The 26,322-nt window shown below is 43.6% G+C and overlaps 1 protein-coding gene and 1 long non-coding RNA gene across 3 annotated transcripts in view; one reads left to right on the top strand and one right to left on the bottom strand.

Annotated features, from left to right (window-relative positions):
* Nfib (nuclear factor I/B) overlaps positions 1 to 26,322 on the top strand; it is a 406,951-nt gene that overhangs the window by 39,184 nt on the left and 341,445 nt on the right.
* The window catches only part of LOC148005877 (uncharacterized), a 38,928-nt gene continuing 18,621 nt past the window's right edge, over positions 6,016 to 26,322 (bottom strand). Inside the window, exon 4 of the long non-coding RNA XR_015620952.1 lies at positions 6,016 to 8,093. This is a non-coding gene — a long non-coding RNA (uncharacterized LOC148005877). The remainder of the gene's footprint in view (positions 8,094 to 26,322) is intronic.

Below are 26,322 nucleotides of genomic sequence, written 5' to 3'. Positions count from 1 at the left end.
CAAGCATACTTGACCCCTACACAAAGCTCTGGGTTTCGTGGAACCCCACCCAGGACCATAATGTATTCTGCACATCCTGAAGCAGTGGGCTTGAAAAGGCACCACCAAAGGAACGTCTGGTCCTTCCCACCTTATTTTGTTTTTGAATTTTAAAATAATTTGAATCATGAACTAAATAAAGCTGAAAATGCTAGAAACACACTGTTCTGTTTATTTTCAAACAGCCTTAAGCAGGAGTTTACAATTCAGCCCACAGCCCAGGTCCAAAAGAGCGTTTTCCCGAACCGTTTCCTTGAGTAAATAATGCACGAGATCATCATTGTCTGGAAGCCACATCACAATGGCTTGTATTTTTATTTGAATTTTCATTTATTGATTTTGTTTCTCTTCCCCATGAATAATGCATCCTTTCAGGCGACATCCAAATTCCCGTTATTTGGCACGCTAGATAAAAAGACCTTTATTTTGAGCAGTTACAAATACAAATTATGCCGGCAATGTGTTTTTAAACTGTTTAAATATGTATTTGCTGAGCTGGGGCATCACTGCATTTGTTTGCATGGAAGTGAAGTACAGTTTTCAATTGTCCAAATATCACCTCATCATAACAAAATGGCTTTAAATGAGGCTGTTGTGGTTCATCTGGGGGCAATAGCGTGTTTAAATATTGATATAAACAACATTCCGTACAATAGCTAGAAGGAACTGTAATTGCATAGGTGAGCAGTGTGAGCCTTTACAAGCTCCACACAGATTGATACCCTAGAGTAGTATGCTGCGTCATTCTCCCTCAGACTTCCTTACGCTATGGACAATCAAAGGACTTACAAACACCGGACTGTCTCAAGTATTTACTCCTGATTTAGCTCCTCACAAACAGGGAATTAACTCTCTATGTTTGGGGCCTGAGCCTGCTGAGAATGATTCTTGATGAGGAAATCAGGCAGTGCTCCAGGGGGAGGACACAAGGCTGAGGAGGAATGGATAGGTGTTCCACCCTCTCCTGCCCTGGTGTTGTCAGATAGGAGGTGACAGGCTGAAAAAGGAGAGGATGCTATAGCATCTCTTGCTGTGGGTGGGGCAGAGGTGTGATTTCTGGCTAACTCTGTCCCTGGTCTTGGTGCTGTACTCAGTGGGATCTGTTTGAAAGGAGACAAACAGGGGAGCTGCTTTTATGGAAGAGGCTTGGTGAATATGCAGCAGCTGGGAAACTGTTCATCTCAGGGCCAGAGGAAATGCTTATGAGGGGAAGAGCAATGTCCCAGGACATGGTACTTAAGGGCATGTTGTCTTTAAGGCTCTTCCTGGTGTACCTACTCTTACACTCCAGAGTCAGTGGAGGAAGATGACAGTGAGGGCTTCATCACAGAACTAGAGCGGGACCACAGGTGAACGTGGCACCCACACAAGCAGAGAATGAGGGGAGAGGTTACATAGGAACCACAGAGGCAGGTTTGAGGACAAAGGAGCACTGTTTCTACCTGAGATGAACCTCTTGGGAAGTCTTCAAGGCTGTGATGGGTGTCTTTGCCCTTTCCGCTCAGGTCTAACACTGGGTGTTTCTATGTTTACCTTGTAAAAAAAATAGAGTAATACCCAGAAAGAAGCAGGGAACGTTTCCTCTATCTGTAGGGATGGCCCTGAATAGAGAGAATCACGTAGTTCCCAGGCGATCGGCGAAACCCCATACCTTTGAAAATTAGTGAAGAAAAAACTCAAGAGATGAAGAGACCTACAGTCAGTACGTGGAGGGCGGAGTCAAAAGCGTGTTTTCTCGATGACTCCCTTCTTTCCCTTTCAGTCCGTGTGCATCCTGCTAGGTAGCTTCTCCTAAAAGAGACATAAACTAGAAGATTCTAGTTGTGTTTGGAAATACAATAGGGGAAACAGGAAGAGAGGAGTGGAGATGTGAGACAGGAAATGGCAGGGCGCTGATGGAACCTGTTCCCACTCCAGATAACTGTGTCTCCCGAACTGTGGGGGAGATGGAGGGCATGGAGTTAAGACGCTGAGCTCCTTATACAAATGAAGTCTTTGGGCACTATTTGCCCATCAAATTAATTGTCTATCACCTCCGTCCCTGGCTGGGAGCTGCTGCTGTATGTTACCCTCTAGCTCTTCCTATTGCCTGGAACCCCTGTCTGTCACCCTCTCCCCAGCCTGACAAAACCCTCACACAGAGTCCACTTATGGTAAACATTCGCGTCTAATTGTTGGTGACACAGTAGTATCTGTTCCCCTCCTTTACATCTGAAATACTCACTTAAAAAAAACAAACCTGCGTCTGAGGGCTTTTAATTCCTCTTGTTATAAAATGACGACCCCTGCCCCCCTTCCCAGAACTGGCGCAAAAGGCAGGAGGGTTTTGCACCAGGAAGGCATGGTTAAAGCACCGGCTATCCACAAAACAGACTGCGCTCCGGCTCTGCAGGAGGCAGCCACGTTTCTTGAAGTGTTGATTAAACTGTTCCCCCATGGTGGTCCCCTTGTTTGTCTCATTCATGTCGTTCTCATTTACCTCCTTTTGCTTTGGGAATTTGCCAGCATGGTACTTGTTTCGACGTCTACACTGATTAGATACGAGCTTATGTTAAGCTGGAAGCCAATAAACATTTGGCTAGGGAACGTGCGGGCCTCATTAACCCAAAACAGGGTTTTGGACTCAAAATGCAAATAGACCCGGGAAGGTTATGACGAGTGTGTAAACACTCGACTCGTAATGGACTGTCCTTCTCTGGCAGCCACACTTTTCTCAACTTTTCAAGTTGCTATCAGAGAACACCCTGGTGATCCTCCACGTGGAGTGAGTGGAGGGGAGACCGCATTTGTGTCTCTGGTGCCTCTGACCAGACCCTCTGCTTTCTGTTTTCAGCTGGGTCGAGGGGCCTCATGTACAGCCGAGGACTTACATTCAGGAATGGAGAGAAGCTAGATTCCTATTCTGAGCAGAGTACCTAGTGACCCATCCAGGCTGTTAAAACCCTCCCTCATTTCCCACAAACACATAAGGAAACTTTTAACATCTCAGGTTATAAGGAGGGTTAAAAAATGGCGCTCTATCTAAAGAACTGAGGGCCAGACTTACCAAATATATCTGAGAGGTTATCTCCCCCTACCTTTTTCCATATCTCCTGTTCAGAATAATTTCTTTTTCTCTTTCCAGGTACTGTCTCTCCCCCTCCCTTCCTTCCTCCCTTCCCATCTGTTTCTCACTTCCACCCTCAGTAGGAGCTTCCTTCTGAGGGAATACAGGGAATGGGCTATGGAGTGAGTGGAAGCGGCCCTTCAGTCCCTACAGTGATGGTAGAGGAGGGATTCTCTGTATTCCTTCTGGTGGCTGGCCCATGGCCACGCTGCTGAGGCCTAACTCTAGAACAATGTGCTTGGTGCACGGGACAGTTCTCTGAACATGCTGCCAATGTTTCTGGGGTAAGATGTTACCGCTAACCACTGTCTTCGGGAGTGGTGACAGAGGACTTGCTGTCTCTGTCGGAGGCTGAGGCTCACTGATGCTCAGTCCTAGGTCAACTCTCAGTGTCTTCTTCACGTATCAGTAGGCTTTACTATGGACTAAATCACATGGGATGCTATGAGCTGATGAGCTGGCAAGCAATAAAAACCAGTAATTAGTACATATCAAAAATTAGTACAAAATGCTATCTTATGTTACTGAGCCGGGACCATTTGGACATTGAGTAGCAGGCCAGACACTGGAAGCAGAGTTTTCCAAAAGAAAGAGCAAAAGCAAGTGGGTTCATTGTTGTTGTTGTTGTTGTTTTGTTTGTTCTCTATCTCAGAAGACAGCCATATTTGGAGACAAGAGAACAAATCTCGAATCTACATTCTATAGGACAGAGCTGGGAGGATTTATGGAATAGGGAAACAGAGAGGCCTACAGGGTCTGGGGACTGGGGAAGGACATTGGAAACAAGAACACACACAGCTTTTCAAAGGTCAGTGAATGGAGTAACTCCCACCTCAAAGGAAATATGAGATCATGGCCCAGGAACAACGTTTTTTGTTTGTTTGTTTGTTTTTACTTTCAAAGTGTTTTAATTAATTAATTAATTATTATTATTTTTTACTTATTCACTTTACATCTCACTCACTGCCACCCTCCTGGTCACCAGCTCCCACAATCATTCTCCTCCCTCCTCCCCTTTTTCTCTGAACGGGTGGGGGCCCTTCAAGTATCACATCAAGACTCTGTGAGGCTAGCCACATCCTCTCTCAGTGAGGCCAGACAAGGCAGCCCAGCAGGAAGAGCATATCCCACTTATAGGCAACAGCGTTTGGGACAGCCCCCACTCCAGTTGTTTGGGACCCACATGAAGACCAAGCTGCACATCTGCTACATATGTTTGGGGAGACCTAAGTCCAGCCTCTATATGACAGGAACAACATTTTATAGTACCAGAACAAAGAAAATCACAAATCAAGACACTTCAAATACATTGGAAGAGTACACCAGGGAGGCGGGTTCCAGAAAACCGGCAAGAACTCAGTTACAGGCCTTGGGAGCTATCTTCTCCCTCTGTCTGGTGGAAACTAGGGTTCTGTTAAATTAATACACTTCAGAAGTTTTTATCTGCTAGTCACAGGATGTCAGGCCCACACAGACGCTGTTTAGAGGCCTGAAGACAGGCCCAGATAAATTACAATTTGGCCTTGACCTGCAACATTCCAACCTCTCCACATCCCTAAGTTCTACTCAGTCAATCATCCTTGGCAGACACCGCTGCTTTCCAGGAATTCTCATTTTCTGGTGCATGTTGGGAGATGCACGATCTGGGGCAAGAGTTTTCAGCCTTCTGCACTTCACTGGTAAGCCACCCATCAGACAAGTTGTACAAGCCTACGCAGAGGGCCAGTTTCCTCAGCAGTCAGAATGGCATGCGACCAGCTTCAAACCCCCTGCAAACATGAGCATCTGCCACCCTCACTTTATAAACCACCTCATTGTCTTCTTCCCTTTTTTACTGTAGCTGTACTTTCTTCTAAATATGAATTACAGAGTGAATGTGGGTCTGAGGGTAGGGTGGACAATGGTAAGCTTCTTCCCTGTGACCCTGTAAGTGAGCAGAGTCAGGGCTTGACAAGCGAGACTATTCTGAGGAAAGATAGAGAGGAAGAGTAGAGGACATGAGGCTAAACATCAGAGAAACAGAAGCACTGTGCAGAGAAAGATGGGAGCTGTCCCCATGTGAAGCTGGCTTCCTGGGGGAAGCTATGGTACCACACTTCAAAGTACACCCGGTGACAGCAGGCACAGGCCCAGCCTCAAGGGAAGCCCAATGTTCTCAGGAGCCTTAGCCAGGCAGCCCAGGGCTTTGGTGTGACAGGAACTCTCTCTCTCTCTCTCTCTCTCTCTCTCTCTCTCTCTCTCTCTCTCTCTCTCTCTCTCTGTCTCTCTCTGTCTCTCTCTCTCTCTCTCTCTCTCTCTCTCTGTGTGTGTGTGTGTGTGTGTGTGTGTGTGTGTGTGTGTGTGTGTGTGTAGGGCTAGCTCAGGAGATAATGTCAATTGCATTACTTCCCATAATTTGGAGTGTGGATAGCCAAGGACCACTTAAAAGAGGGCTTATTGTTTGAGACTGATCTTATCTTGGTGTCTGTAAACAAGGAGTAATCATGGGGCAGGGAGCCTGGGGACACACAGTGGTAATGTCTGGATGCATAGTTTGAGGAGCCCCTGGAGTAGAGCAAGTGCAGGCCTGCCCAACCCACAGCCCACAGAATCCACTGGGATCAGTAGTGCCTGCCAGTACACAAAGCACAGAAGTCTCTGAAGTGACTGCCTCAGAGAACATGGCTGACAAGAGGCAGGTAGCATCACTTTGGCCAGCCTGGGCCTCAGCTGTTCATGGTACCAGCGTGGTTGGTTCCCTTCTGTGACTAATACTTTACATCACACACTTAAGAAGAGGTTACTCACAAAAATAAGCAAGCAAACAAACAAACAAACAAAAACTCCATAGAAGAGAGGAAAAAGATCCATTCCATCAAATGCACAACTTCTTTTTTTTTTTTCATTTGTAAAATGGGATAACAACTTTATTGAAATAGAATTTACAAGCAATTTACTCATTTAGGATGAAGCATTCAAAGATCTTTAACACCTTCAAAAATTATATAATCATTATTACAATGCTAGAACATTTAACCACTCCCTAAGGAAACTTCATATACCTTAGCATTTGCAATTCCTTTCCCTTAACTTCACTCCACTTCTCTAGTACTATGAAAATGCTAATCTTTTTATTGCTACAATTTTTTAACCTCTTCAGGAAACTTGATACTAATGGAATCATATAGAAGGTACCCAGTGAAATGCACAACTTCTAACACAGGTATACAACTCGAACCAAAGGTCAGTAGCTCTTCAAACATCAGAGATGACAAGACGGTTTAAACGCCAAACAGAAAAAATTGAAAGCATAGTTTTAAAACTCATCAGTGAGCTCTGTCAGGACTCAAATAAATAGATGGGGTGAAAACTAAATCAGTTAAAGACAGGCAGAAATTCAACAGAGATACAGGGAGAGAGGGTGGGTCATGGAAGTGAAAGCTTATAGTAATACAAGAAGTACCTCTGGGTTGGGGCAGTGGTGGCTCTGAGGGGAAAGGTTTCCTGTGCAGTTCTGAGCACCCCAGTCGAAGTCCCCACAGTGCATGTTAAAGGCGGCTTCGAAGCACAGGCATCTGCACTCCCAGAGCTCCGGGAGGGGCACGGGGGTCGGGGCAGAGACACTGGGATTCCCAGAAGCCTTCAGTCCAGTTAGCCTATCTGGTGTATGCAGTAGAAAAACACCAAAGAGACCCTATCTAAAGCAAGATAGTAAGTAAGGAAACTGAAGCAGTCACAAAGATAGACTAGCCCAAGACAGACTGAGCCATTGCCGAATCCCTACCAGCTTGGGCGCCAAGGCTCCTCTAACATTCCATAAAATAGAAAGAGAAGAGGTGCTGTACAAAGGACTCATTGTACAAAGCCTGTATGGTTCTGAAACCAAACCTAAGAAAAATAAAATAAAAGTAGGAAAGAAAACTGTAGCCCAACTTCTCTGATGAACAGAGATACAAAAAATTATTAGTAAAAAAAATGCTTATTACCAGATTATATGCTAGCTTATTAAACTAGCATAGAGCGTTATAGATGCTTTAATTCCAGAGACACAAGAATGGTGTAATATGTACACAAAGTATTAAGTGTAATGCAGCACAAAAATAGAGTCAAGGAAGACTGATACCAGGTACAGCAATATTGAGCCCACGTGAACAGTAGGAAGGGTAACAGATCAAAAATCTTGAATTCAAAGTATATCACAGAGGTTTATTTAAAAATCTGTGTGCTAAAATCAGAAAAACAGAAATGTAGACCAATGGAGTAGAATAGAGGACACAGACAGAAATCCATGAAGCTACACATATTCGACTTTCAACAAAGGGACCAAACATTCACAGGATGAAAAGACAGGATGTCTAACGTGTGTGGGTGGGAAAACCTAACATCCACATAAAGAGTGAAATTCGATTGTGTTCGGAATCTGTCAAAGGCCTTAAAGTAAGACCTGAAATCTCGAAAGCACTACAGGAAAACATTTAATGAGTTTGGGATAGGCAACAAATTTCCAAATGAAACCCAGCTAGCTCAGAAAATAATGATAATAATTGAAAATAAGAGTGCACTGAACTGAGAAGCTTCTACACAGAAAATGGAACAGTTATCTGGATGAAGGGACAGTCTACAGAGTGGTAGGATGTCTTTGCTAGCTGTTAATCTAATACCCAAAATATATAACTTATCCCAAAAGTTAGCGCCAAAGAGCAAATCAAGGAACAGACAAATGAACTGTACTGAGTTCTTAGAGGCAGCAGAAATGGTTGGAGCAAGTGCAAATGTTTGCATTGTCCCGTCTTGACCATTTGGATCAAAGTTACACCGAGACTCCATATCGCTCCAGTCGGAATAATTACTGACAAGAAAGCAAAGACTGGGGTTGGAGTTAAGAGCATCAGCTGCTCTTGCAGGGGATCCATGCTGCTAGTGTGGACGTAGATTAGTTCTGCCACTGTGGAGATCAGTGTGGAGGGCCCTGGAAACCCAAAGACAGACATATTGAAACTAGTATATGATCAATACCACACCACACCACCCCATCCCATCCCATCCCATACCATATCACAGCACACCATACCACACCACAGCACACCACACTATACCACACCACACCATACCATACCATACCATACCATACCATACCTAGAACACTTCTGAGTATACACACAGAGGAATCTGAACCAGCAGATATTTTCATACCTGTGTTTTTCTTGGCACTATTCACAATAGAAAAGTTGTTACAGAACTAGAACGTGTGACGAAAATGTGTATGGCTAGGGAGATAGCATGAGGACCTGAGTTCAATCCCCAGACCCTCCCTGAGATACACATACAAAGCTAAGCATGGTAGCAAGCATCTGTAACCCCAGTACTGGGCAAGAGGCAGGAGTACTCCTGGTGCTTGCTGGTCACCTTGTCTAGGCTACTTAGGAAGACTGGGGTGAATGTGAGACTCCGCGTAAAAATGAAAGTGAAAAAATAATTACAGTCACAGTTGTCGATTACTCCTGAGAAATAACACCCAAGTTAGACCTCTGGGTTTCACACCCACCCCCCCACCCCCACACACAAACTCATGTTGACGTGCACCCGTGTGATACACATCCATGTGCACCAAAGGAAGAAAAGGAGGGAGGGACGGAGGGAAGAAAATGGAGGAATAAAATGATAAAGGAGACTGTTATTCAGCCATAAAGAAGAGCTGTCCTGGAGCCTGCAGGAAAGCGAACAAAACAGCAGCTCATTATGGACAATATTAAGTATTCTCTCTCCTATGTGAAATCTGCATTTTTATTTAAAGATAGGAAAATGGATGGGGGACTGTTGAGAAGGAGGAATAGAATGGAGGGATAAGGAAGAGTAACAGAGGTTGAAAACTATCAAAGTAGGTGGTATGTATGTGTGAGAACGTTACAGGGAAATCCGCTATTTTGAAGACCACACAAATCTAAAACTCTCAAAATTCCTAGCTTTAAAGAAGGAGGAGAAAAGAAGCATTTGCTTTTCACTATAGCTGATACTCCTCATCCTCCCACAGTTGCTTCTCTGTGCTACATTGGCTTTTCTCATCCACATCTTCTTTGCAGGAATAATGAGGCAGGGTTGAGTTTTCTGGTGTTTTCCTCAGACTAAGGAAGTCAGTGGCCTTTATATGAAGCAGTTAGACCTAAATAGCTTAACTGTCACGAGCTGGAACCTTAAACTGTGCTTTTTTAACATGCGTGTTCTTACGAGTTTTACTGGACGACATCTAACGGCATGCAGGAATCTGACAAGCCTCAGTCAGTCCTTGGTTCACCTGGTGGCTCACTCTTGGGAAAACACTCTCTATAGTGTTTTCGAGTGTGCCAGTCAATGCCTTCAATGAGTTTTAATTCAAAAGTCCAAGTTCTCTGTGTCCTTTCACTGCCTGAGTTACAAAAGCCATCAGGGAGTTTCTGTCCTGACCTACTGATGGGAAGACCCAAAGGCAATGAGGAACCTCCAAAATAGCCAGAGCATGGGTGCCTGAGATTCTGACTCACCCTATGGAGCAGGGACTGATAGAGACCCTGCCAGGCTGGGAAGACAGTGACTCACCGCTAGGATAGGCCCAAGAAGAGAGTCATGTCTAAGCTGGAGGCCAACTACATCTCCATCCCCCGACGGTCATCAATACATAGAGATTTTTCTGAAAAGATTGCCTTTATACCAATCAGCTAAATGTGCGTGTTTTTCTCCCCTGCTCCCTGTGGGTGCTAAGGAAAGAGGGCTGGAGAAAGCTCCAGGGTAGGACCGTACACTCGCCACATTCCACTCAGTCAGGAATGCTTTCCTTCTAAGCTGTTTAGATATTTGATTTAGAGAGATTAGAAGCCTCGCACAGGGTTGCCTGCATTTTTGGTTGTTTTTGTCAAATATGCCTCCCATCGACGACTGTCTCTAACTAACTGGACTCACAAGTTAACAAATATATTTCTTGAATTAGAATTGGTATTAACTCCACTGTCGTAATTACTAATGGCCCTGATGTCATTGTTGGTGTGGATCCTTCAGAACTCAGAGGGTAATATAAATAAGATATGGCGAATATACTGAATTAACTTCAGTGCCAGTCAATGCCTTCAATGAGTTTTAATTCAAAAGTCCAAGTTCTCTGTGTCCTTTCACTGCCTGAGTTACAAAAGCCATCAGGGAGTTTCTGTGCTGACCTGCTGATGGGAAGACTCATCAGTTTTCCCAGTGGGGATTCTGCTTAAAGAGCAAAGGTGAGTTTTACTACCTAGGTATGTGGAAGGCAGACGCAATTGCAAGTTTAAAACTCACTAAATTCCTTGAGAAATCAACCCTTCTCCACTGCGTTGGAAGGCACTGAAACACACCATTGTTAAGGTTTGGGAAAGCTCAGGGAGATGCGGTGTGACATTGGGTACAAGGTCTGGAAGAAATGAAGAGTTAATGTTGTTTGGGGACCTCCTTCAACAATCAGTTCTTTAGCCTGAAGGTCTACTGGAACTTGGCCATGGAGTTTTGTCTTTCCATTCTTCTTTCCAAATTCTGTCCTTCGGAATGGAAATATTTACCTGCTCCCTAGCCTACCATGGTAGTTTGGAAGGACATAACTTGTTTGGTTTCACAGGTCTGCAGCTGGAAGAACTTTGCTTCAGGGTACTTCATGTCTTGAATCTCACCCACATCCAACTCAAACATTGTTTTGACGGGATTTTGGACTTAAACTTTAAACCTTGAGTGAGTTAAGATGTTGCAGGCTAAATTGACAATCACTCACAAAAGAAAAATTAGTTTTCCCCAATGGAGTCTCACTGGGTATACAAACAACAATGCTGGGCAGTCTCCACACCACCCAGCAGTAGATGGTCAGCCCAGAACGAACTCCGTGGGAAATATCTATCTATCTATCTATCTATCTATCTATCTATCTATCTATCTATCTATCCATCTATCTATCTATCCATCTATCTTTCTATCTAGCCTCATAATGCTTTGTCCCAGCATTTTTTAACCTTTCTGGTGTCTTGCTTATATATTGCAGTTACTAAATTTGCATTTCATAGGTTTTGTGCTTGTGTGTATGTGTTTATGTGTGCATGCATGCACGTGTGTGCGTCTTTGTTTTTGTTTTTTTTTCTTTTTATTTGCCTATTTGTTTCCTGAAGAGACAAAAGGTGGGGAGGATCTGGGAGGAGATGTAGGAGGGGAAAACTGTGATCAGAATATATTGCATGAAAAAAATCCATTTTCAGTTAAAAATGTTTTAAAGGCTATTGCTATTAGGAGGCTTGAACTTATAGGACGTGAGGAACAAATGTCCAATACAGTTATCTGCGATGTCTCTGAACACATCTGCTGAAATCTAACCTTCCTTCACTATGGTCACATTTAGAAGTGGAGTCTCTGGGAAGTGATTATTAGGTCAGGAAGGTGGGAATCCTAATGCGTGGAAACAGTTCATGATGGTTATAGAAGCGACCACCCAAGAAATTCCTCAGCTTTTCTGTCACAGCTTTTTATTTTAGTAAAAGATAGCTATCTTCCCACAAGCTGTGACAACAAACAGAGATGGAGGCTTCTCTGAATGACATATTCTCTGAATGATTAGATAAAACTTCCAGAGTCATAGCACAAAAGATAGCCATAAACCAATGTACTTGCCAAATACATTGTTGGAAACAGCAGGTAGCCTGGTTTTAACAAAGCAGAGGAAACTCTGTCGTCAGGGTTCAGATGCCACCTATTGTCACTCTAGCTTGGGAAGTAGAGGTTAGTGGTTTGCAAAGAATACATTACAAAGGGTTTACTGAAAGAGAAAAGAATGTTAGACTAGGTACAGAGGTGAGTAAAAATGCCTTTAAAAGAATAAAGATAACCCAAGCTAATGTAGGTCATTGATCAGCATCAATAGTCCACTTCTCTACCATCAAGAAGTCTCACCCAGGTATGGCCTTTCAGGAAGTGGGACAACATGTTGCCAGCACCCTGGTCTTGAACATCTCAGCTTGTACAAAAAACGTTGTTACTTTTAAGTCACCTACTCACGGCATTATAATGGCCCAGATGACCTGTGGAGATTAATCTTGATTTTAGCTTTGATTTGGTTGAGAAGTACCTGGGCTAGTAAGCCCCACCTAAGATTGTGTCTGTGAGGTGTTTTCAGAACTTAGCCAGCTCTAGATGGGGTTTTCCCTGCCACAGAAGCTCAGAAAGGTCCAGACCAATGAAAAACCTGTAAAAAAAAAAATCCAAGCACATACACACAGCACCCCCCTCCACCCCCAACCAACCAACCAGGTAGATAGGTATGCACACTTATGCAAATGACTCACATGTGTGACCTCCTCCACCCTCACTAATGACTTGTGGGGGGAAATTGGCCTGGAAAACTCCCCTAGGAAGAATGAAGTCATTTCTACCATTCAGTCCTAATATTCCTTCACAATCTTTTACCTGAGTTAGTTTGAAACTTTCCCAGGCAGAACCCCAGTGAACAGTCATTAACAAAGACAGGAGACCTGGCTAGAAATTAAACTCCATTGAGTTGCTGTCCCAGAGGGAGTGTAAAGTAGAGGTGGGAAGGGGAGCAAAGCAACGAGCTAAGCACAGACTAGCCCGTGTGCTTGGCTCCTAACCAATTAGTGTCACACACCTACTGATAAGTTAGCAAGGCTCAGGATGAGGGGAGAGGCACGGCCCTGGGATGTCAGAATGTGACAATGGCGTGGGCACCCACTGTAGCACCAGTAAGGCTTTGAAGTCTATTGGCTCCAGCACAGCAGAAAAGCTGCCCCGGGAACCAGCTCATGAACAGCATGTGCACCACAGCGCTCTGGACACCAGGAAGTTTGGAAGCCTCACACTGATGGTCAGAGTCCCCGTGGTGAGCATACCGCATCCCTTTGCCAAATGAGAAACTGAGTCTGAAAAGAATTCAAGGCCCTGAGGGGTTCTGTGTGCACAGCACACACATCCCAATTAACTGTGTATCTGCCAATTTGGAAAAATAATGAATATAAAAAAAAATAGTCTTGAAGGGGAAAGGGAGGCCAAGAAATTAGGCACGGGCTGCGTGCATTCCACTTGCGGGTGCTGATCACTGTCGTGTTACCTCATCCCAACCCCTCTTCTGATGCCCGGATCTGCGGGCACGGATCATAATAGGCAAACTAAGGTAAGAGGCAGAAAGAAGATACCGGAGGGAGACTCTACCAGTACCTCTAAAATTACTTTTAATCCAGGTGCCAGGCCCATCTCCCCTTCTGTTTGAGAGACGTTTTCCTGAGTGGAGGTCTCCTTGCTTAGGAAAATTGTTTTCTTTGAGCCAATTCCCCTACCGCCAGGTGTTTTCAAAATCAGAGCAAATCCTGCTGTTGTCTCCTGCTGACTTCAGCCCCAACACAAACCAGGACCCGTATATATTATCATCAAGTTAAAGCAAATACCAAAGGTGTCCATTAAAGAAATGGGAAAGAGATATGCTGGAGAGCCCTGAGGTCAAGAAGAAAGGAAACCTAGAGGGCTCCTCGTAGGGAGGCTGGTCGTTCACCATTGCGTGCAAAAGGTGAATGCTTGTGAGCAAATGGGAGACCTAGAGCTGGTCAACGTTGGATTCCATTTTCCATTTTAAGTATCTCCCTCCATGTTTCCCTCACTCAGCCTCATGGTTTTTGTAGCCAGGAGAACAGGGCAGGTGCAAGCACAGGCCCGGAGGGTAGAGCTTCCAGACCTGCCGTCTTAGACCTCCCATCTGGACACTCGAGAGCTGGTGCCTGGAGTCCTTGGTATGTTTTCAAAGCTGCCCATGTTTGCTACCCACTGGAACATAAGAAAAGACATGTCCTCTGCTTCGACACTGCCTGCATGACACCACTTGGCAGCCCTTCAGGATTTTATGACAAATAGTAATGAATAATTAACTAATCATTTGAGCTGCTACCAAAAGTCTGAAGACAACGGCATCGCCTGAGCCCAGCACCACCCAGAGGGACCCGACAGTGCTCCTCTCTTTATAAAGGCTGGCCAAGACTCCAGCTCTCTGATGTCTCCCACCAGGCTGGCAGGAGATATATCAGTCTTCCTAGATCTGCTTGTCACCAGGCTGTTCACACAAGAGGGCACAGATACAGCTGAGGGTCTCTCAATACTGCCACACTTCTCTGTGAGGGACCAGAGATTTGGGGGCCCATAAGCTCTGGAAGCTTCACTAAGTAGGCATCCCTGCCTCCGAGTGGAGAGGGACATTTGGCAGTGTCTTGTGACATTTTGATCAGCACAATGGGGAAAATGGAAGGATTGTTGCTATTGGCAACTAGTGGGCAGAAGCTAGAGAGACGCTGCTAAGCGTCGTACGGCACACAGGACGGACCTTGACAACAAAGACACCAGCTCTTCTGGATGTCTACCCTACAGCAGAGCAGCAGAAGGATGTGCCACTTGACCAAGTCCCCATGTGATTACAGTGAGGCCAAGACACTTGGGCTCCCTCGAGTGGTGAATAACACTATGACAGCCAGGAAGCACCCCTAGCTGCAAGAGGGTGTGTGTGTGTGTGTGTGTGTGTGTGTGTGTGTGTGTGTGTGCTGTTTCAGATATGTCATTAGAGTCATCACAAAATGTGCATCAGTTAATGGTGACAGTAATCTTGATGAATTATTAATGAGTCATTTTCTTCTCTCCATGTTGTTAATACCAGTGCAGGAGTCTGAATTGACACTGGGTTTCCTTACAATTAATCAGAAATATGTCCTTCCCATTAAGTTTAGAGCAGTGCTCCAGTATGAATCTGTGCGATTTCTTTCTGTTTTTTTTTTTGTGGGTTTTTTTTAATTGTTTTGTTTGTTTGTTTGTTTGTTTGGGTTTTGTTTTGTTTTCCCTTAATGAAAACACAAGAGTTCCTGTCGTGTTCTCTTTTCTCTTTTTTGGAAAGAGGACACTAGCATTCTTCAAGGGGAGAGGACACAGGGTAGTGGGCAACTGTACAATTCCGTTTCCCCGTTTTCACTTTCTACCTCATAAGGCAACTTTCTCAGCATGTCCCTTTTTTTTTTTTCATTAAGCTTGAGAGAAAAGTGTCTTTCACCAACTTAAGGACCTGCCAGCCTGGGTCTAACCTAAGATTGTAGGACATTTTGTTGTACTTCTGTTCAGTAAGCCAGCCATCACATGAGGAAGCTGATTTCCTTCAACTTTTGATCCAGAGTAAGGAGATGTCTGAGTCTTCTTGTGGGAATTCTTAGCACCATTAGACCCAGAAATGGTGGTGGACTTAAATGAAACCCACAGACAGAGGGAGAGAGCTTAGCTCTGAACCTTAGCCCTGGGAGAAACTCACAGGCTGAGCCAGTGTCGGCAGGACTCCATTCCTTCCAAAAGCTTCCGAGAAGAGCCTGTCTCTTTTCGCTCTCCAGCGTCAACAGCCCTCCTCGTCCCTTTCATCATGTTTAAAGCCAGTGACAGCAGCTCTCTCTCTCTGGGCATTACTCAGTAGCCATCTTTCTATCTTAGATTTTCTTTTTAAATCCTTTAGTCACTATACTCATAAACACCTTAATAGATCTTGCTAGGTTTAGTCCTGGGTTGTTCTTGCTGCTGCTGTAAGCTATTCTTTTTATTTAAATTGTCATCACAGACCTCATATCTATTAGTTTTTTGTAGAAACTGTGTCATTATATGAAGATTAGCATTTCAGGAACCGCCGTGGTCAGCCTGGGTGACAAATGAATATGCTGTTCTCTGTGCCTTTGGGAACTGCGGCCAGGCTTTTGAAGATGATTATTCTATACTAAAAGTGTAGCTAAATACCAAATGCCGCTGCCATGGCCTTGTACTGGAATCACCAGTGAGCTCTGGTGTCCGGGAAGATTGTTCTGTCTTGTGCTGGGGGCTCCCAGGCCTGCCTGGCAGCCAAGAACATCAATCTCACTTTTAGAGACCAGGAATTTCTCTCAATTAAAAATGCTAAGAATCAAGGCTGGACGCCCCGTGGACCAGCTGTTCTTTGGTGGTTACTTCACTGTAGAGGAATTCAGTTTGCTGTGTGGAATGCTGGGCTACCCACTAGACACCAAGAACGTGTTTTTGTTTCAAGCTGAAGCTCTGGTGATGTATGAATTTTAACCAATTTAACTCACAAATCAATTTTTTTTTTAAAAAAAATGTACATTCCGATAACCACGGAGCTGGTCATTCATCGAGGTGGCCTAGAGAGTCCCAATCAGGTTCCTTTGACCTTGGTCCACAAGAAATCATCCAGAAGATGTAGTCCTGTGACTCACATGGGTCCAGGTCTCCCCTTCTGTGGATACCCCCAGTATCGCTGTGAACCGTTCTGGAAGCTATCCGAATGGTTTGGGTCATACCTTGTATCAGTACCTTCAACTCCAATGATTCTCCAGCACCCAATTAAGAGCCGACTGTGGTTGCCACAGCCAGGGTGCTGTGAGCTGCTTGGGGGCACAATCATGATCTAGCAGTGAAATGGGGAAGGATGGAGCAAAGGTGACAGAAGTGCCTGCCTGGGGACCCTAATGACCCCGTGACTGCCTGCCCGCCCTCCCACCTGCCTGCCTGTCTGCCTATTGCTGCTCCTGCTGCTGAAGGCAGACTGGTGAGGTTTCGTGTGGCTAAGAACATCAGTATAGGGCTGTGTTTGGGAAGTCCGTTCATTGGTGATGGCCTAATCCTCTTGACAAATTGTACTTGTTTTTTTTGAATTCTATTTTTCCCTCATCTGTGTCTCACCTCCAGTGTGACTTTATTGATAGAGTTCTCCAACAGATTTAGTTATTTATTTATGGCTTCCTTGCTGCTAACAGTTCCCTCCAGGAAATCACAGTCTATTGAGAGGTCAGGGGAGCGAGATACCAACTGCCATCCACGGAAGCGAGGAATGGCCAGAGAGAGTGGGTTTGTGTGGTGAACCTCAGGGCATGGAGGAGATTAGACTGATCCAGCTTTGGAGGCCAAGGAGATCTCTTCTTTTTAGTCGGACGCAGAGAGAAAAGGAGAGGGAGAAAGACCCCAAAGCCAAAGGAACCAGAGGTGACCAGGCTAAGGTAAAGATCTGTTGTGGAGACCGGGTCTTAAAGACAACGTGGAACTCAGTATTAATGAAAACATGAGGAATGAAGCTGGAGAAACAAGGTGAGGTCAGGTGAATGAGGGGCTGTGTAGTACGTATCAAGGAAGTTGAGTCTTATTGTTCTGAGGGTGAGGAGAGCAATGAACAGATCTATGGTAGGAAGATGATGCTATCAAGTTTGTGTTCTAGAAAGCTCCATCTAATTGTGGTGCTGGAAATGAATTATCTTACATACTTATTTATTTAAAATGTAATTATTATAATTACATATAATAACATAACTACACCAAGTATTTTAGTTATTTTTATATCAGGTTTGAGATATTACATCTGGGTATTTCTTTTTTTTTTTTGAGACAGGTGGATAAGTCTCTGTAGGAGGCATAAGCCTCTTCCAAATACTATTGACATAAATTAGTTTTAGCCAAACTAACACTTTAATTTTGTGAGTACGGAACATGTCAAAAGGGATCAAAGTTCAAGAGGGAAGGGAAGACACAGTGGAGGGCGTTTCTCTAGATAAGCGGTTTCTCTTCTCACAAAAACAAGTCTTCCTGGTTCCCTTTCCTTCAGCAGGAAGTTTATACTTACAAAGCCGTACCTTCGTGTAGTCTTTCTTGGCCTTTGAAAGTCAATGCCTGTTGTTTTTACCTGCCCTTTTTCCACATGACTTGAGCATGGACATCTTTCTAAGTCAGTCCCTGAGCATCTCAGGCACCGCTGTGGCTGCATGGCACGCAGTTATGGGCCAGCCTCCTAATCCACACAGTCCTTTCCCAATAACGGCTATTCAGATCACTCCCCATCTTTTGATTTGGCAAACCGTTACGCAATTAATAATGATGCCATTGTCATTTCTCACATGAGCAGGTGCATTTGTGGGATAAGTCCTCCAGAATGGGACGACGGGGCACAGTGTGCTTCTCAGTAATCTTGATTAATATGGCGGAAGTGCCCTCCACTGGGCTTGCGTCAGCTCACAATCCCACCAGAAATGCATGAATTTGTCCGTTCAGTGCATCCTTCTGCGATTTCTGCAGTTTAACGGGGGGCGGGGTCATTATAGTACTCTAATTTTAGTTGGTGTCCGTGTATTCCAAGCACAGCTAAGTATTTGTCCTTGCGAATATGATTTGTGGTCTGTCTTGTCCTTCGACCTCTGTTCTTATTCCACTCTTACCTTAATAATAGACTATTAATAAAATACCTAACTGGTCTTTTAAGGACACTTATAGAGGGTCTTGAGATATTAAAATCATGTGATCTGCATTGAAAACATTTGTTTTTGTTTTTAAGTTTGTAATTTATCTTTGTATTTAAAAAGATATTTTTACAGGTTATTTTAGTGTGTGTGTGTGTGTGTGTGTGTGTGTGTGTGTGCACGCACGCCTGTATGTGCGAGCATGATTAAGAGCAGCAAAGCACCCATGCAGATTCAGAGCACAGTTTGTGGAGGTCGGTTCTCTCTCCCCACACTGCACATCCCGGGGACCGGCTTCTCAGGTTTGATTGCAGGTGCTTTGCCCACATGCTGTCTCTCCTTGTCTGTTTTAAACCTCATTTTGTTTTTATGTATCAATAAATATTAATATATAGTATATTTGTAAACATTATGCTTATTTTTCCTTTTTTTTTTTTAATCCTTTAAAGGTTTTACGGTTTTGTTTAAAAGGTTTATTTTTAAGGGGTCGAATTAGGCTTTGGATTCTGTTACAATCTAAGAAGTATTTTCTAATTCAAGATTCCAAACAAAAACAGAAACAAAACATTGCCTCTATGACTTCAGTTACATTCTGCCATCAATATTTGACAGTTTTTAATCGATAGATATGGTCGCATGGTTAGACCTAGTGCACTTATAAGTGACACTTGATATTTACTCAGTTGTAAGATGTGAAGTTGAGTCCAATTTAATGATTTGCAAAGGGGCCTAGGGGGATGAACCCAAGGTTAAGGTCACTTGCCGCTCTTGCAGATGACCTGGATTCAGTTCCCGACAATACAGCAGCTCACAACAGTCTTGACTCGGGTTCTAGAGGATCTGACACCCTCTTCTGGCTGTCAGAAGCAACTGCACACATATTGCACACACACATACACCCAGGCTCACAAGTTAGGTAAAGAAATCTCTAACATTCTGCAGGTGTGCATGTGGGGCTCAAGTGTGGGCACACACACACACACACACACACACACACACACACACACACACTTTTATAAAGGCACATTTTCTAAGCTGCTTTCTTCGCTGCTTGCAGTTTTTTCAGATCTTCTTTCTTTTGAACTGAGTGGCTTCTGCCATTTGGCTAATGGGCGTCACATAACTTCCCCATTAGCTCCTGTCCCTGAATGTCCCTAATCTGTACATTGTCTTTGTTCTAATCTCTCTTCAGAAATTTGCCAAGCCCTCCTCTGCAAGCTAAAGGCCTTGCTAATTAAGCCTTGAGGAATCATGTCCACCCAGCTAGATCCTTGAGGGAATCTCTCCTCAGTCTGTCAAGACATTCCACATATCTCTCCCCTCCTCGAAACCACAGCTTCACCCTCCATAGTAAACACTGAATTATTTATGACTTTTATTACCCCACACATATTTAACCTGAGAGACTTAGGCTTCAAAAGTAATAATTAAACATTTAATTACATCACATTAAACGCCAGATCTTTGTGGTTGATGTCATGGTGCACATAGATTTATCTTCCTTTGGACTTGGGCATATGTTAAATTCTTGTGTATCTACATCATACATCTCTGTCCATACATTCGGTCCATCACCCACTATGTATGGCAGGCCTGTGTGTACCAGTCACTGAGACTCATCAGACGTTTATATCGAACAAAGCTACATTTAACTATCAGTAACTAAGGGCTGCTTACATCACATGTCCTCACACAGCTCTGCTCTACTATTTCATTTCCTCACCCATTGGTCACCTCTCTGGAGAGAGGGTCATCCCTGTCTTAGGCTCAGGGTACAGGGAAAACAGAACTAACATACTCATATTTGCTGGATTATCTACATGTAAAATCAACAAAACCATTTCCGAGATTCTATATTCCAACAAATTCTTGTTAGCATGATTCCCATGTGGCAAGTCAGAGATAAGCTCAGCTACATATTACCATCATGTCCATTGGCATGGTTTGGGTGGTACCTTTGTACAGATGGCAACATATACCTTGATCTTTACAACGTGGCTAGAGATATCTCATAGAAGTCTTGATCTATATTTTTAGCTATGTATTAGTAATATATGTGTGTGTATGTGTGTGTGTGTGTGTGTGTGTGTGTGTGTGTGTGTGTATTATATCTTCCTTGATTTGAAAACAACACTGCTTTCAAGATAGGTAATTGTACAACCAGGGAATGGTGCAATCACTTCAGGTGGGAGTGCACCCTTCTCCCAAACATATAATTACTAGATAACTTCCAGGTCTCTTAGATGACATTGCTCTCGATTATTTACTAGGAAATAAATGAGTAAACTAATAATGGCGCTGGGGTCTTAGTCCTGCCTTCTTAACGGATGCTTCAGAAGAGAGCCTTTGTAATTCCATCTCCCTGCCATATGTCTCTGTTGACATTAAAGTGCTTAGTTCCAAATGAGTTGGCTTCATTCAAGCATCTTAATTCAAGAGTGGATGATTAGATCTCAAGCTAAAACCCTCTTAGGACAGAAGCACTTGTATTTTTGAAAGGTATTAAGAGAATATCCGAGTGTGGCTGCAGATAAATCTTCCCTACCCCATAGTAGGCTGACAAAAATATAATCTCATTTGATCCTCAAATGAGTTGCAGACCAACTCCTTGTTCCAATTAAGAGCCCAACAAGAAATCTTCCCAGTGTTTGGTACACAACCTACACACTGTGAAGATTCAAGTTTTACCCTTCGCTAGGGCTCATTTTAGAGATCCTGTTTCCAAGTATGCAAAGTCTGAGAGGACCAAATATCTTTCATACGTTGAAGACAAATAGTTGGAAAATTCAGAGATGAGAGCTGAAGCCCACTGCCACAGGACCCATACCCTGAACATCACTGAGTGGCAGCCTTATGCAAACTCAGGGTCTTTCAAGAAACCCCATGATAGAAAGCAATCCATATAAGTAGAGATGGGCAAACCACCTCACACATAGTTTTAGCCCCTTTGGGAGAGCTTGGGCTGGTGCATATAGCTCATTGCTATGGTTTTATTTTATTATCTTTTTGCTTTATTTAAGCATGTGTGGTCCTAACTAATAGGATTTGTCCCCTTCTCCTCCCCTCTTCCAGTTAATTTGCTTGAGTCCCTGTGTAATCCTGTCATCAGCAGGATACAGGGATCTTCGTATGGGGAATGTGAAAATCATTTGATAACCATCTGCCTAGTGTTTTGGCAGATATTTGTCTAGCTAACAGGACTACTGCCACGTTGGGATGCCTCGTCAGGACTAGGCATGTCTACGAGGGAACGGGGAAGAATATAAAGTTGCAGGATTGAGAGTTCCTAATTACATTTTGACAGGTGACCTGGCGAGCTTTAGCTAGAAGAAAGGAAGGCAAGATGAATCTATCATTCTATGATTTCAAAGGCACCTGTTAGTTCCCTCTCCTCCCTCCCTTCCTCTCTTGCTCCCTCTCCTTTTCTATTTCTCCCTTCCTTGTTTCTTTTCCTCTCCCTCCTTGACTTCTCTCCTCTCCCCTCCCTTTTTCTATTTTTATATGAAAATATTGTGGAGATAATGACTCAGAAAAGATGGGCTTTGACTGAAGTGCCTGGAGAGTTTTAGTAGCACAGACTTCCCTCTGTAGAATCCCTGGCTGTTTTTCTTCTGGTTCCCATCATTGTTGACAGCTACTTTATTGCTCTCTAGAAACACTGATAACCATGCACGAAGAAGAAAAAGAAAGGTTGTTTTATAAGAACTGGAATGAGCCAAGAATGGTGGCACACACCTATAATCTTAGCTCCATGGAGGGCAGAGGCCAGAGAGTCACTGGAGTGTGAGGTCAGTCTGGTCTGGGACGATGGTTTGTACTTTAGCTTAAATGAGGGACTAAAATGAACCTTGAGTCAGTAGAAGCTGCTCCAGTCATACACCCAGTCTAGAACAGTTGTTCTCAACCTGTGGGTCTCGACCCCTTCAGAAGCCGAATGCTCTTTCCCAGGGGTAGCATACCATATACTCTGCACAGCAGACGTTTAGATAACAGTGCATAACAGTAACAAAATTGCAGTTATAAAGTAATGAAGAAAATAATTTTATGGCTGGGGGGGGTCACCACAACCTGAGGAACTGTATTAAAGGTTCACAGCATTGAGGGCTGAGAACCAGTGGTGTAGAATGTTGTGATTCTGTTATGGAAGGTATTTGAAGACTATTTGTTTGACTAAGATAAGATAACAAATTACAGTTAATTTGTTTTTAACTATGGGTCATTTTATTAGCTGACATGGTATTGCGATATTGTTTTTAATTACTTACCTTCTCCATATACATATGTTTAAAATCTTTATCTTTTAGAGGTATATACTAACGTGGCTAAGTCAGAACTAAAGCTAGGTAAGGACACATACAGGACCAATGTACTTGCTACTTTCGTATAAGATTAAACATGCTTCATAATAAAATTTAAAAGAAGAAAAATTGATACAAAATATGTCATGTGGGCAAAGGTACAATAAAGCATAGTTTAATAAGCAATTACCTATCCACTAACCAGCTAGCGATCTAAAACATATCAATGTATCTGAAGCAAAAAATAATAAAATGGCTTTATACTGTTTTTGCCTCAATTATCCAGCTGTGTTTGTGGGGTCCCACTGGGAGAGTAGCTGCTGGTGTCAACTCATTAAAATGAGTAACACCTCACATGTTCACTCCAGCTGGCCAGAGTGGACCTGGCTTCAGGCTTCACTGTGTTGCTATGGAGCTAACTCAGGCTCGAGAATCAAGAACACCTGGGCGAAAATCCCTGCCTTAAACACAATTAATTGTCCCGCCTCCAGTAAGGCACCAGACTTCAAGTCCCACGACCTCATCTGTAAAAATCTGATTATTGACATCAACCTTGAAAATGCAGCTGAAGCCTTACAAACCATGTCTGTGAATTGTAAAGCCATCATGGGGAAAACATCACGGGAAAACTGAAACAGTGGAATAAGCCGTAAGCAAAGGCCTGTGGGCCAGCTGCCTAAACAAAGCCCAGTTTGCTGCTTCCTGAAGGAAAGATAATCATCTTCTGGGAAGTGTTCGAGGGGGATGAGGACGGGGAGGACAAGGTCAGGACAGGTGGGAGGTTGGATGGAGGAAGTCTGAGTTCAGTTGTGTCTTTAGGGTCGAATTGTCCCCAAGTTTACCGTATTAAGATTGAGTAGACACAGAATGGGCAGAGTTTGAAAGTAAAGATGGGGCCATCTTTGCACCCACCTGTCATCCCATGAAGGGATAGTGAGTGGAAAACCAATGAAGGGACCTGAGGAACTTTAAAAAAAAATAAATATGGGGTTGGGGATTTAGCTCAGTGGTAGAGCGCTTGCCTAGCAAGCGCAAGGCCCTGGGTTGGGTCCCCAGCTCCAAAAAAAAAAAAAAAAAAAAAAAAAAAAAAAAAAAAAGAAAAAAAAAAAGAAGAAAAAATAAAAAAATAAAAAAAATAAATACAATTACATTATCCCTCTCGCCCCTTTCCTTTCTCCAGTCACTCCTGGGCACCTCCTTTGCTCCTTTTCAAAATCATAGCCTTCTTTTTTTTCTTTAGTTGTTATTGCTATATAAACATACATGCCTAAATATATAATATAAAGTACTCAGTCTACTCAGTGTTACTTGTGTCTATGTGACTTCAGGACTGGTCACTTGGTATTGGATAACCAGCTAGGGGGCTCATCTCTGGGGAGGACTACTTCTCCAGGTCTCGGCGTTCCTTAGTTGCATGCCTATAGTTCTTTGACTAGGACTAGGCCTAGTGTGTTTTCCTTTCCCATGCCAGCATGTCTGATGGTGTGGTTCTTGTTCAGGTCCTGCAGAGGCAGCCATATTGTTGAGGTATCATTGGTGTAGCTCCTCTGCCATCTCTAGGAGACGCAGTCTCACAGATCTCTGTCCTCTGGCTCTTAAGGTCCTCCTGCCCCTTCTTCAGAGATGTCCCCCGAGCCTTAAGTGTAGGGAATGTATTGGAGACGTAGCAACTGTGATTGGGCACAATGAAAGGAGTTCTTGAAAAAAAATACTCAGTTTTCAACTTTAGTTTCCTCCTGGGCAGGAGTTTCTTAGAAAAATGAAGTTCGGCCTTGTGTGTTCAGAGCTCTCGGAAGCTGAGTAACCAGGTTTTGTCCTCACAGAGGGGGCTTTAAAGAACACTCTTATCATTTTTTAACTTCCATTTTCCAGCTTCGGTATGAACTGGGGTTGCATAAAAATGCATTTTACCAGAGTTAACATGCTTCGTGCTCCCCTCTCTCTCCCACGCTCTCTGCTTCTTACCCTCTCACGTGGCCATTGCGTGGCACGTTTAATTCATTGCAGCGCTCTGACTGCAGGACTCAAGGTTGTCTGCACACTGGAAGATTTCTGTCTTGACACCCATGTTTCAGAGCACCTAGAACAGAGCCCTAGAGTGGAGCAAGTGAGTCTGAGCTATTCCAGGGATCCTTTGTGCATCTAAGCTTGAAGAGCGCCCCCTGGAGCAGAGCTAGTGAACTAAAGCCATGGCTGAGGAAGAATGACTTCTTCCTCCAGGTGGGTAGACCCCCAACAGTGACGTCTAACTCATGAAAGCTACAGGGACTCTCTAAAACTACTAAACTTGCTACAAATGTTAACAGTGACCCAAGTGTTACGTGTGAGCATCTGCCCTTCTCTGGATTGAAATCCATCAGGGAGTTGAAGTTTCCTGGTAGCCATTTTGTTTAACCTGTTCCACTTGTTTCTTCTTTGTCACAGAGTTGTTCCCTTATCCTTTGGCACTGACCCACACAAGGAGCAACTTTCTTTCTATGATTTGCACATATGTCTCTTCCGTACCCAGACAAGACTTCTGTGAATGTCGCTAAGTTTCCTGGAGGTTGGGGATGCTGCACATGACAAAAACCTTGAAGAAGAATATTAAGTAGCAGATATTGATGCTACGGGGGTCCATTGTCACCTCACCTGTTGTGTGATTAGCCAAACCTCCCTTCTTTCACACTCCCACTCTGCCTTCTGGAGAGAGAGAATGAGGTTCCCTCTACACCTTCTGAGGAGTACGGCATTCATTTCCATTCACGTCTCCACTCCCTTTGAGATTCTCTTGCAGACTCATAAAGACCTTTGAGAACACATTATATCCTCCAGAAAGCCCATCTACATCTAGACTATGTCCTTTAGATCAAGAAAGTATTGAAAAAAGGCTTATTGACACTTATAAAAATAACAATCATGTCTTCCTGATCCCTTCTCAAGAACAGTTCAATCAAATCAGACATTAATTTATACATTTTTAATCCCTTGGTTCAGTTGGTTTTACCCCTTTAACTCACCATGGTAGGGGTAGACATTTCTAAATGGATGAAATGCATTCCAGGAAGAACCAGCATAGTTGATCATAAGACAGACACTCAACAGACACAGGGCATACAACTGAGCTATAATACAAGAGAGGAATTGTGTGTCCAACGAACTCAGTCTCTAAGCATTCAACTTCACAGACATTGGCCTGCAGTGATTTTTATTCTCAAAGAGTGTGATGTTTGCAAAGGACCAGACTTTTTAACTTCAATTTATTCCCATAGATGATTATACAAGTGGTGTGTGTGAGAGAGAGTGTGTGTGAGAGAGTGTGTGTGAGAGAGTGTTTGTGTTTGTGTCTGTGTGTGTATGTGTCTGTGTGTGTATGTGTGTGTATGTGTCTGTGTGTGTATGTGTCTGTGTGTGTATGTGTCTGTGTGTGTATGTATCTGTGTGTGTATGTGTATGTGTGTGAGTGTGTGTGTTTTTTGACTTAATCTCCAGATTTATTGTTCAGAAGGTTACAATATGAATTACACAACCGAGTCCTTCTCCTTCCAGAGCAAGTACCTGGATGAGCCACATTTCTGTGCACAATTAGAACTCAAATCTGAAAGAGTAGATGAAAAGCCCCATCTTAAACCCACAGAAGAACTCTCATGAA

The sequence above is a fragment of the Rattus norvegicus genome, chromosome 5, assembly GCF_021556685.1.
Source record: "Rattus norvegicus strain SHRSP/BbbUtx chromosome 5, alternate assembly SHRSP_T2T, whole genome shotgun sequence".
Classification (NCBI taxonomy): domain Eukaryota; kingdom Metazoa; phylum Chordata; class Mammalia; order Rodentia; family Muridae; genus Rattus; species Rattus norvegicus.
This window is presented reverse-complemented; position numbering and strand designations above follow the sequence as displayed.